This window comes from Schistocerca nitens, chromosome 7, assembly GCF_023898315.1.
Source record: "Schistocerca nitens isolate TAMUIC-IGC-003100 chromosome 7, iqSchNite1.1, whole genome shotgun sequence".
NCBI lineage: Eukaryota > Metazoa > Arthropoda > Insecta > Orthoptera > Acrididae > Schistocerca > Schistocerca nitens.
This window is the reverse complement of record NC_064620.1, coordinates 10,180,751-10,192,801: the sequence shown is the minus strand read 5'-3', so window position 1 is coordinate 10,192,801 and position 12,051 is coordinate 10,180,751. Positions and strand designations below refer to the sequence as shown.

Genomic DNA, 12,051 nt, shown 5'->3' with positions numbered 1-12,051 from the left:
ACGACAACCTTTGCGAACAAAGACACTGTTGATCACATTCTTTGATAGTAAAGGTTTCACCACGAGTGTGTTCGTGCAGTCAGACTGTGAACCAAACCCCTTACATCGAAGACTTGAAGTGTTTGCGACAAGCAATTGAACGTCGCCGCCCTAATTTTTGGCATTCTCAGGGCTGGTTCTTACTGCATGAAAATGCAAGACCCCGTACTGCTTTATTCGTTACCGAGTATCTGGCCAGGCATTGTTATTGCTATCCCACATCCACTATATTCGCCCCACCTGTCGCCTTGAGATTTTTCCTTGTTTCTGCGAGTGAAAAGGCGACTGAAAGGAAAGCTTCATCAAGATACCACAGGCATCTAACAGGCCATGACGAAAGAGCTGACAAGCATCGCAGTTGAAAATTTCTCTTTGTTGCTTGCAAGGCCTCCAGAAACGTTGGCAACTTTGTATAGATAGCCAATGGGACTAATTCGATAGGAGGTAGGGTCGTTACTTGTTAAGTGTATTTTTCTACTTTTTGAAAAGCCTGTCCTGGAACTTTCCTGACAAAGGGAGTATGTTTCAGTCCCTACACAGCCATGTTATGGCTGTATTCTTCCGCTCCAGACTGCTCCCTGTTCGATCTGTTTTCTTGTGTCAGCCGTGGCAGAGTCGGCGAAGGAAGATCCCTGACAATCGCAGAGGCCACGACACAGCTGCTTCGCGTGGCTGCCCCAACCAGTTACATACCGCCATTCTGTGTGCGTCTCTACAGCTATGCTTCAGATTTTGCGTAGCTCTATACACGTTTCTGCATCTCAGTTGAAAGCTGTCACCACCGCTGTCAGCTGTCGGGGATCTTTCATCGACTTCACTGTAGTGATTCTGAACAAGCATCTTGTGAGGTTTGTTGCCTAGCAATGGGCAGGGGTTTGGGAGCTGTTTGACGCGTTGTTTAGAGCTTTAGACTATGCAGAGCAGACATTGTCTAGTTTGCTTCCACGTTGATAAGATTTATGCACGCCTGTGTGCTTGTCAGATGTATCAGTGATAAAAAAATGAAATGCCGAAATTGAAATTCCGATATTAGTGGCAATATGAGATTGAAATAAATTCAGTGGCAGAAAATGAAAATCTGTGATAGACTGGGACTCGAACCCAAATTTCCGACTTTATGCGAGTAGTCTGACTGCTTCAGTTATCCGAGCACACTTCCCCCCATGCAGGCCAACTTCCCAACTTGTCGCACTACATACGTAGCATCCCCTGTCCATTACCCTCCTTGCTCGCAGCCTCACGCTGATTCCTGCAAACGGTCGCGCAAGGAATGCATTTGCACTGAATGTTCATTAATTGACTTCAGGACTCATATATGTGTGGTGTCTGACCTTTCCGAAAGGACCGAAAAAGCAAACAATACACAGCTAGAAATATGAAATGGCCATTCCATTAATCACGCATGTTGTATTTTTTTCTTTTTGTTTGAATAACGGTGTCTGCATCACAGTTTTATTAACTATCAAAAAGCAGTTTCAGCCAATATTCCGACCTTCGTATCTACAAATTAATGTTAAAAAATTAAAATTTGCCGTGTGCTGTATAAAATAAATACATATTCACTATGAAGGTAAATAAAATAGATTATAAGTGAATGTATTCGGTAAAAATTGAATTTCTTCCAGTCCATATGTGGCATAACAGCAAACCAGTGCTTAACAGTATTGGTTAAAAACAGTCTTGGTTGCAATTTTATTTTTTTTATTTTTCAACGACGCGTTTCGCCTTATTTAGGCATCTTCAGGTTATCTTTTCTAGATGGACGCGAGGGGCACCAAGATCTGCATAACGCGTTCCCGTTCACAATACTGTATTCGGTAAACTAACTGCCATACATCGTCAGCTGACGTTTTAGCGGCACATGACTGATTATATAAACTTGATAGGTGTCGCTTGTACATAGGTAACCAGATACTTTCACTTCCAGTCTGTTTTGTTTACTGTTTTGAGTGATGTATTTATCGTACCTGGCACGTAGGTAATTTTACTTTTTCGATATTAATTTGCTGTCATGAAGATGTCCATACTGTCTGAAACTGGTCATTGAAAATAAAATTGTGATTTCGACTGTGTGGTTCAGAAAGTCTGTAAATGCAGACCACTGTGGTATCTCCACAAGAGCATAATGACGGCTTTGATTATACTTTGTCTGTTTTATATATCTGTGAGATTTCGTCGTGTTACTTGGAAACAGATAATTTATTACTTGTCGTGTCCACTGCTACCAACAGCAACCGTACCCGACTGCGACTCGTGGCCATCCTCTAACCTGATGACTGGGTTCCTCTCTGATCTGGAATATAATGATTCTTAAAAGTGAGACCACGAGGAACGAACGGCGAGACAATGGTGGCGGCAGTTTACGGTCTCTTAATCGCTAGCTCTGCAGTCCTTCACTTTTTGAATGTTTATGGAATGGAAAAAAAATCTTGATATACGGTACAATAAAAAGTATGCACTTCGCAACGATTGGCAGTGGACAAATGTACATGCTGGAGTGAAATAGTTTGCCTTCACAAGTGTATCTTTCTCTATTGTTTCCATTTTATTTGTACTTTTTGTGGAGAATGCAGCCAGTAACAGGTAAGACCCTCTTCTGGGATGGTACTGAGCACAGTCGATAATTAAAATGGAGGAGCCATTACCAAAACGATTTTTCTTCGAAAGGCAGCGGAAGATTACCTTTTGGATTCCCCAAATTCTGAATGGTGTTTGTAACTAGTGTCGGAACGCGAACAAAACTGCGCAACTTGACGACTGCGACGTGGCAAAATCAGTCTCATCGCGCCGCCTGCCAATCTCAGTCCACGTGTAATTCAGGTAATCTGGATTTTATTTGACTCTTTCATTAGGTCACTTATTATTCAATATGCTGCTCAGTTTAGCATTTAGCGCAGGATACTCAATTTCAATTTAAAACGGACTGGTTGTTTTCATTGTGTTAGCGTTTCAAAAACACCTTAATGCAATTTTAATTCAGATTGGCGAGAGTGGTGGGGGTGGAGCTGGCAATGGCGGCTCGGGGAGGGGGGAGTTGAGGGGGGTGGGGGTGGACGGAGGGAGTGACGTAGCACCATGTTACACCCCGAAAGGTTTTCTATTTTTAAAACTCCATTTGTCGAATCATTATAGCGACTTAATGCGCAGTCCCGTAATCCGCTCGGGGAAAGTATTAAGAATGTAAATGTCTATTAAAACTCGGCGGTTCTGGATGCCTCGTCTCGTAACCCTTCACTGATTAATACGTACATTTATTTGGCTGTGTCCTGTGCTAATAGTAAAAGCCTGCAAAATTAATTATGCCATTTAATTTTTTATTATTTTGTGCCAGCAATAGCAGACTGTTGTTTGTTTGGAAGGAGGATCGTGAAAGGACACTTTTACTTACTGGGAGCGTACTTTCGAACATGACAAACTAGATGTATTTTTGTATACTCCACAGTTGCTGTAACATCTCACAGACTGCTGTCACTACTGATTCGGACTGCTGTTATAAATTCATTTTATTCTAAACAGCTCAAACTGGAGCCCCCACATAAAAACTTTTGTATGGAAGGCGAACCAAGAACCGCATTTTATTGATGGAACACTTAGAGGACGCTACTACAGGTCAACTAAAAAGACTGCCTACACTACATCTGTCCGTCCTCTCTTGGAGTATACTGCGCGCTATTGGATTCGCATCAGTTAACATCGAAGAAGTTCAAAGAAGGCCAGCTGGTTTGGTATTATTTCGAAATAGGGCAGACAGTTACGGATATGACAAGAGAGTTGGGGGCGACAACAATTAAACGGTAGTGCTTTTCGCTTGGGTGAAAGATTGTGACGGATTTTTAGTCACCAATTTTCCTCTCGGAACGCCTAAACATTTTGTTGATTCCCACGTACACAGCGTGAAATGTCCATCGTGATAAAACAGAAATCAGAGCTCGCACGGAAAGAGTTCCGAGTATGTGTTCATTTTTCCCACGTGCTGTTCCAGAATGGAACGGTCGAGGACTATTGTGAAAGTGATCCTACGAACTCTACTCTAAGCGTTTATGTATGAGTTTCAAAATAATCATATAGAGTACATGTAGATGTATTTTCGTGTAAACGAAGCTAGTAAGATCGAAGTAAGAGTGAGATATATTAGTTAGCTACGTAGCGTTTTTCGATCCGAAGAAAGGCTTTGACAATTCATGGTGTAGTAAAATGTTCGTAGTTATGAAAACAATATGGTAACAGTATAGAGACGCGATATGTCTTATTTCTAAGAATATTTAAAATATCAGTAATTCAAAGACGATGGACGATTAACGTTCAACGTTCTAACGACATCCAGGACGTTAGAGACGGAGAACAAACGTGAAAGTCAAAGGATGGGAAAGGAAATGAGCACTGTAGTTTTCGAAAAAAACCATCTTGGTTTGCTATCGGAAACATCTAGTTTCAACTTCTCGTCCTGTTCAATCATCAAGATTCATATTTTACGTAATGTCGTTAAATCATTTGAGGAAACCACGGAAAGACTTACTCTGTGAGTTCGTGCTGGATAGAGGTTACAACATAGTGTTTTCCAATGCGAGTCTAGTGCGTCTGCGCCATTTCACTCGGTGACAGTCGCATAAAAACCTAAATCTCAACTGTCGATCACACGATGCGCACGTCTGTTGTAGCTGTATGAGGGTACAGTACTGAAAGTCTTCGAACTGCTATCAGTAAAACTGTATTTTTGATAAGTTAGGCGATGTTAGTGAACTTCACGCATTAGGCTCTATGGCTTTCTAAGGTAATCGTAGCGTATGTCCCCTTCAAACGGATAAATTACGAGACCGTGATGTCATAAAATTCTTTAGTTTGGGCGCTTTGTAGCTGAGTTGGTGAGAGCTTTTAAGAGGCTGCTACTTCATCTGCAGAAGTTAAGGCGAGGGTTTCTGAATTTTTGGCGATGCTCCAGGTAAAGAATATTACAAAACAGAAGCCGCAGATAGAAACATTGAGAAAGTTAGCAATTTAGTACTGGACGATCGGTGACTAAATCTGTCGAGGAAGCGCCGCCTGACTACATTAAATAGGTGGTCTGCTGTCACAACATTTTCACTCATTTCTTTCTTCCATTTTCAATTCTGCACTTTCTATGGAATCCAGTTTTTTTACAAAGTTATACTAGTGGCTTTACTTCAACTTTGTTGTTATATCGTTCTTTTTGCCGTTTATAATCATGTTATTTGTTTCCACGACATTTACCTACATTTACTGATTTTCGATTCTTCCTCCCAAAAATCGGTATTCTGTTGAAGGTCTTGTGCTCACATTTAGAGAAATCGACTATGTGGACTAGAAAATTTAAAAAAGGAAATGGACAGGCTGAAACCATATGTAATGGGATCAATGCAATGCAGTGAAAGGAGAAACATGACTTCGGGTCATGTGAGTACAAATGGTTCAAATGGCTCTGAGCACTATGGGACTCAACTGCTGAGGTCATCAGTCCCCTAGAACTTAGAACTAGTTAAACCTAACTAACCTAAGGACATCACAAACATCCATGCCCGAGGCAGGATTCGAACCTGCGACCGTAGCGGTCTTGCGGTTCCAGACTGCAGCGCCTTTAACCGCACGGCCACTTCGGCCGGCCATGTGAGTACAGGGATACAAGAAAATCAGAAAGGGGTCATGCAGGAATAGGTCTAATAGTGATAAGAAAATAGGAATTTGACAAGCGACCGCGAACAGCGTAGTAAACGCAGTGCTGGTAAACGTTCTGACACCAACGAAACGATTATGACAGCCTTAGGTAGCTATATTACGGACGCTTTACGATCGAAATTTAGGGATGAAATCGAATGACTGAAAAAATTGCGAAAATAGATTTACTTACAAGGGGGCTGTATCGGAGAACGTACATTTATGACAAAAAAACTGGCATAGCCTTTCGCTGCCAAGGTAAGAACTTTTAAAGCATGATCAAAAAATGAGTGCTGAGACACTGAACTGTTCAGTTTCTTCTGACTAGGCGTTAATAGATATTGTCGAACACACGATGCATCTCTGTTCTACGAACCGCAGTATGTAGCAGTCTATCTGGACTTGGTAACCCTTCCCGCTTCTTTATGTTATCTAACCAAGATATTCTTGTTCGTCCTTTTCCTCTTTTACCTTCAATCTTCCCTTCTGTTATCGACCGTAGACGTATATATTTCGTGTTCAGTAAGATATGTCCCAGCTATGCATTTCTTTTAACCTTCGTCAGTATTTCGCAGTGTTTGGGTAAACTTCGCAATACTTCGGTGTTGGTTGTTCTTGCTCTCACGGTGTTTTATGCTCTTTTGCTGTAAACCTATGTTTCTAAGTTCCCGGTCTTCCTTGCTGTTGTCAGATTTAGTGTTCATCCTGCAGAGCCGTATTGAAGTATAGACAATATGTAGCATTTTACGAATCGAATTCTAAGATTTTGGTCTAGGACTGAGGTTGAGAGAATTTTGTTAAATTTTATGAAAGCGTTACCGGCGTTGTCTCTGAGACATTTTACCTCCATGTCTGATGGCCAAACTTCACAGAACTTGCGTAATTGTTCTATTGTGAAAGCACTGAATCATAGATTTGCTGTTGTAAAGGATTCAGGTTCTTGTGTGAAAATCATAAAATGCAGACCTAGATGACTGCTGCATTCTCCTGCTGTGCTGACGAGTTGTTAAAGATCATCTATATTATCATCAACATAGCGAATATTGTTGATGAACACTCCATTAACCTATGTGCCTTTTTGCATACCACATGCGCTTCCTGACAAATATTCTCTGGATGTAAACTGAGTAACAGTAATGACAGATCGCACCTTTGTCGGACTCCTCTTCATATATTAACCAAGTTGGTGATCTCATTATGAAATGTAGCTCAAATGGTTCAAATGGCTCTGAGCACTATGGGACTCAACTGCTGAGGTCATCAGTCCCCTAGAACTTAGAACTACTTAAACATAACTAACCTAAGGACATCGCACACATCCATGCCCGAGGCAGGATTCGAACCTGCAACCGTGGCAGTCGCGCGGCTCCGGACTGAAGCGTCTAGAACCGCTCGGCCACCGCTGCCGGCTCTGAAATTTAGCCTGTGCTGTCTAATTCCAATAAAAATTCTTTATTCAGCGGTTAACTTTCTGATCTGCATCTACTCTTCCGAAAACTTTCATACTTCTGTGGTGTTGTACTATATCGCAGGCTTTCTCATAATCGATAAAACAGAGGAATACAGTTTTATTCTGATCATAGCAGTTTTGCATCAAAACATGTAATGCAACTACTGCTTCTTTTGAGCCTAAGCCTTTACTAAATCCAAAGTGTGTCTCACCAATCAACTTCCCATATTCTTCATTTCACCTTTGATGGATGATTTTGAGAAATATTTTCGAGGAGTGGCTCATAACTCTAATGAGTCTACAATCTTCATATTTTCGCGCATTATTCTTTTTTCATAAGGAATAAAAGTTGACAGCCATTAGGCAGGTTAGTGACCTATATCGTTAACATTGTTAAAAGATTTAAGTGAGACTCTGATAACTTATTCGTCAAGAAAATTAGTGAGTACCACTGGAATTTCATCATGTGCAGTTGTTTTATTGGCTTTTGAGTTTAGTATGACTTTCTCGATTTCTTCTCTGATAACTGGAAGTCATGTTAGATTATTGTTCCTAGAAATCTCAACATTTGTCTATAATCTAGATAGAAGTTCTAAATACAGTCTTCCCATATCATGAAGATTCATTTAACATAAATAATTTACTTTCTCATATACCTATTGCAGTTAACTAAACGCTAAGGAGAATACGCCGATAAAGCATAGTTACTTGCCCATATCAGTCAGGGGAAATCCCACGTAAATGAAGACGCAGCTTATCTTCAGGGCTCAACGATAGGTTATCAAGAAATGGAGTGCCGCTAACTCGCAGAGACTCTTAAGCACACCGTTGTATTAGCAATCGGGTCATTTTATCGCAAGAACTTTGCACTGAACTGGGTTTTCTTTTTATGGGAGCTTTCTTAGACTCTCAACGTTCCTGTATTTTTGTCCCTTTGCACATTGGAATTCATGGAGAGGGAAGGCTGCAGAGCAGAGAAAACACAACGGGCAAAAAATCATTCGCGCTCTGAGCATTGCTACACCCATAAGCCGATGCATTTGTGAATTCCTGCTGCGTCAGTCTCACTGCACCGCGCCATTGCGGAGCCATTTTCGAATACCGAAGGAACAGAGCGGGTTCTCGTTTCTTTTCAAGATTTGCTAGTGGACTCTTCGTTTTCATACTTACAGGATGTGAAGCTCTGTGCCTAGGTATCACTTTCCTCAATCAGAAAGGCGTAGCTCTAAAAAAAAGCTGCAAAAATCACCTTCGAAGACTAGAAGATATCTGAGCGCTGTGAAGTATGATATGTAAAGAAGCGACGAATATTTGGTTAGCTTAGCGCGTAGTGTAAAAGTTTCGTAATCGCAAGGTTCCTTGTTGAATCTCGCTATAAGCAACATTCTTTTATTGTTTCTTTTATTCAAACTACGTTATAATTGACAAGCAGAAATATTAAATAACTAATATTGAATAATAATTCTTTAAATAAAAACAACAACTTTTTATTTTTTACTACTAATCGCGTACTGTTCCAGTATTCACAATAAATTAAAATTTGGTGCAAAAATGCGAAAAGTCAATAGAAAATAAAATACTATTTTCCAGAAATTGAACGGTGTTACCGACGTAAATAATTCTTGTCATTCAGCAAGAAGTCATTTCGCATGTGTGTATCAAATTTCACCACAGTCGAGTCGGGTGACTGTCCTGAATCATGAATCGAAGTAATCGCTGTACATCCTCGACAGGATCTCCGAAAAGGGTAGTTCCAAACATCGGCCACACACTGTTTCATTCCGCCGCGATCAAATGCATCGATATGATGCCTCTAGCCCACCCAGTCACCGGCTGTCACGGCGACGGTCGCACAAATGGTGGCAACACCCTAGTCGACTGACACGCCGAACTAATTCACTCCATGTGGCGATGGCAGTGATCTCTCTCTCCGACACAAAACCGATGTTGAATTGAATCACTCATGGCTATATAGTCACGTAATCTGTATTTCAGCGGACACGCAGCGCATACCATTTCAAATGATTCGAGATTTACGCATGACTCTCTGTGTAGTCTTCATTAGGCTCGGCGTAGTCCGCTGTGCGATATGTCACAGTGTGCCGAAGAAAGCAGTAGAAAAACTGTATCATATTACCACATAAACAAACCTGTTGTAACGCTGCGGTGGCGTTCGCTGCCGCGTCGCCGGCAGGAAGCATCTCCACACGTGTTGCCAGCCCGGCTAGCACATGACTAAGTGACGTCAGCGCACTAGTTTATCGTAGCCACTCAGGCATCGCTTGGCTGCTGCAGGCCAGGAAGCGTAGCGCTGGCCGCTGGCTGGCCTCGTACCAGAGTGTGTGTGAAGGCAGGGCTCAGATCGGAGCTGGTGTGTCAGCGTGGGTGTGCGCAGTGAGGAATGACCGAGGAAAGGATCCTTTTCAGCATCACATACAGTGATAAACGATGACGCAGCAACACGAGTGCTACCACGTTTCACAAAGTCATTGAGTTTTATTTAGAAATTAGATATCCAGAACAGAAGCAATGGAAGAATCCCAGCCTGTGTGCCGTGACTCGAATTTTACCCAGGCCGTCACACAACCGGAGGGCAACAGAATGTTACGTTTAATTTGAGAACTGATAAAGGTTTATACGTACATTACATTTCGTCATAACTATAGGCTTTTTTCTTATTTTACTTTTCACTCGTAGTTTACACATACTTTGGCCTTTATATATTTTGTTTTGTAATAACCAATATCATTATTAATTCTTTTGTGTTAAGCACAAAATTTCTCGATATGCTTCTATTGTCGCCGGCCACGGTGGCCGTGCGGTTCTGGCGCTGCAGTCCGGAACCGCGGGACTGCTACGGTCGCAGGTTCTACTCCTGCCTCGGGCATGGGTGTGTGTGATGACCTTAGGTTAGTTAGGTTTAAGTAGTTCTAAGTTCTAGGGGACTTATGACCTAAGATGTTGAGTCCCATAGTGCTCAGAGCCATTTGAACCATTTGAACCATGCTTCTATTGTCATGCTACGTAAACAGAAAGATGTTTTTATACGACCTGTTGCAGACAGCTACTATGACAACTGAGACCCTAAATAAATGTTGGGAAAACGTCACTAAGCGATGCGAGATCTTTTCGATATACACGAAATGTATCCGCAGTTGCTAATATGGGCAACCATAAGCTGTGCAATGGTATGACGACAACGAAAAGCCGCGCGGGATTAGCCGAGCCGTCTTAGGCGCTGCAGTCATGGACTGTGCGGCTGGTCCCGACGGAGATTCGAGTCCTCCCTCGGGCATGGGTGTGTGTGTTTGTCCTTAGGATAATTTACGTTAAGTAGTGTGTAAGCTTAGGGACTGATGACCTTATCAGTTAAGTCCCAAAAGATTTCACACACATTTGAACATTTGACTACGAAAATTTATGCCGGACCGGGACTCGAACCCGAATTTCCGCCTATCGCGAGCTGCCGCCTTACCATTAGGCTCTCCGAGCACCCTTCACTGCCAGACCCAAACTTCCATATGTCGTCACCTGTGTATCTACAATCTACACTCGTATATCCTTTGTGTGTATTCCAGTATAGTGGAGACATTTTAACTGAAAGTCGCTTGCACGGCAACGGCAGATAAACATGTGTTGTTCAGAAATACGATGCAATGTTCATTCCCACATGCATGCATGCATCGTACTTCTGAACAACACAGGAACTGCACTATCATACAGATATTTCCGGTTGCGGGAGGAGAAGCAGTTCACAAATTCTTATGAACCGGATATGGAAGTCCTAATGATGCCAAGTCTATAGTGCGTGAGACAAATGAGGTAGCAGATTCACGGACCGTGGAATAAAGCGCACTACCTAACTGCGGGACAGGAGTTTTGCCTGTCATGCTGCTGCTTAAATTTAAAGATCCTCGTAAGTCTGGAAAAGCAAATACGCCGTAACATTCTTCCCTTGCAACACTTCACCTTGAATGTGGTATTTAAATCAGCAGTGCGGCTTACGGAAACCACATACGGGGTCGTTCAAAAGTCGTGTACCATAGGACAAAGTCTACTTTGGTGAGTCCGCATAGGGCAAAGCAGTATTCAGGGATGTAACAGAGACGATCATTCCAGTCAAATAATTCTAGAACACATGGACTCCTAAACGCATACCTTACGAACTATAAGCTCTTATTGATCTTCGATCCTGTGAAGTGAATCTCTTCTACTACAAGCTCTCTGATATCCATATTTTCGAGTAATTAGTGTGGACCAAAACAAGAAAAAGCTATCGAGTAAACATTGACTCAAAATGCATACCATAAGAGGTATCAACACTTGTTCAGCAGAAAAGAACTGTTTCATATTAGCGAAGTCGAACAAATACTCGTAGCTCTCCGCTTTGAATCCCATGTTTACTGGGCATTATTTTCCTTGCTTTGGTCCATATTACCACCTCTCAAAACATGAAAGAAAGAGACTGTAGTTGAAGAGATGTGCTTCACAGTAGCGAAGATGAACACGTGCTCATAGCTGTTAAGGTAGGCGTTTTGGAGCTCGTGTTCACCAAACTGTTTTTGTTTCAAATCTTCCTTCCTGTCATATTCCAGAATACACCTTCGTGCTAAGGGTCAAGACTACTGAATCATCAATGCAGACTTCGTCCTATGACACATGACTTTTGAATCGCCGTATCTATATATTCTTGTAAAAAAATACCGACCTACTCTCTTTGTAGTTGTGAAAATAGTCTTCGTCGGGTGGTTTAGAGCATTACGCGCACTGCGCCTAGCTTCCATACAGTTTGCGTGCGTATCGTGATCGTGTTGCAATTTCGGTCCAAGTTATTTGAAGTCTTGAAGTATTACGTGGCTGACTGACCTTTTGGTAGTAGCTTGAAATAGGTT

General features: G+C 41.9%; 1 protein-coding gene across 1 annotated transcript in view; it reads right to left on the bottom strand.

Moving 5' to 3' along the window:
• Positions 1-12,051, bottom strand: part of LOC126195118 (clumping factor B-like) — a 526,604-nt gene that overhangs the window by 252,315 nt on the left and 262,238 nt on the right. The gene's annotated exons all lie outside the window — the stretch shown is intronic.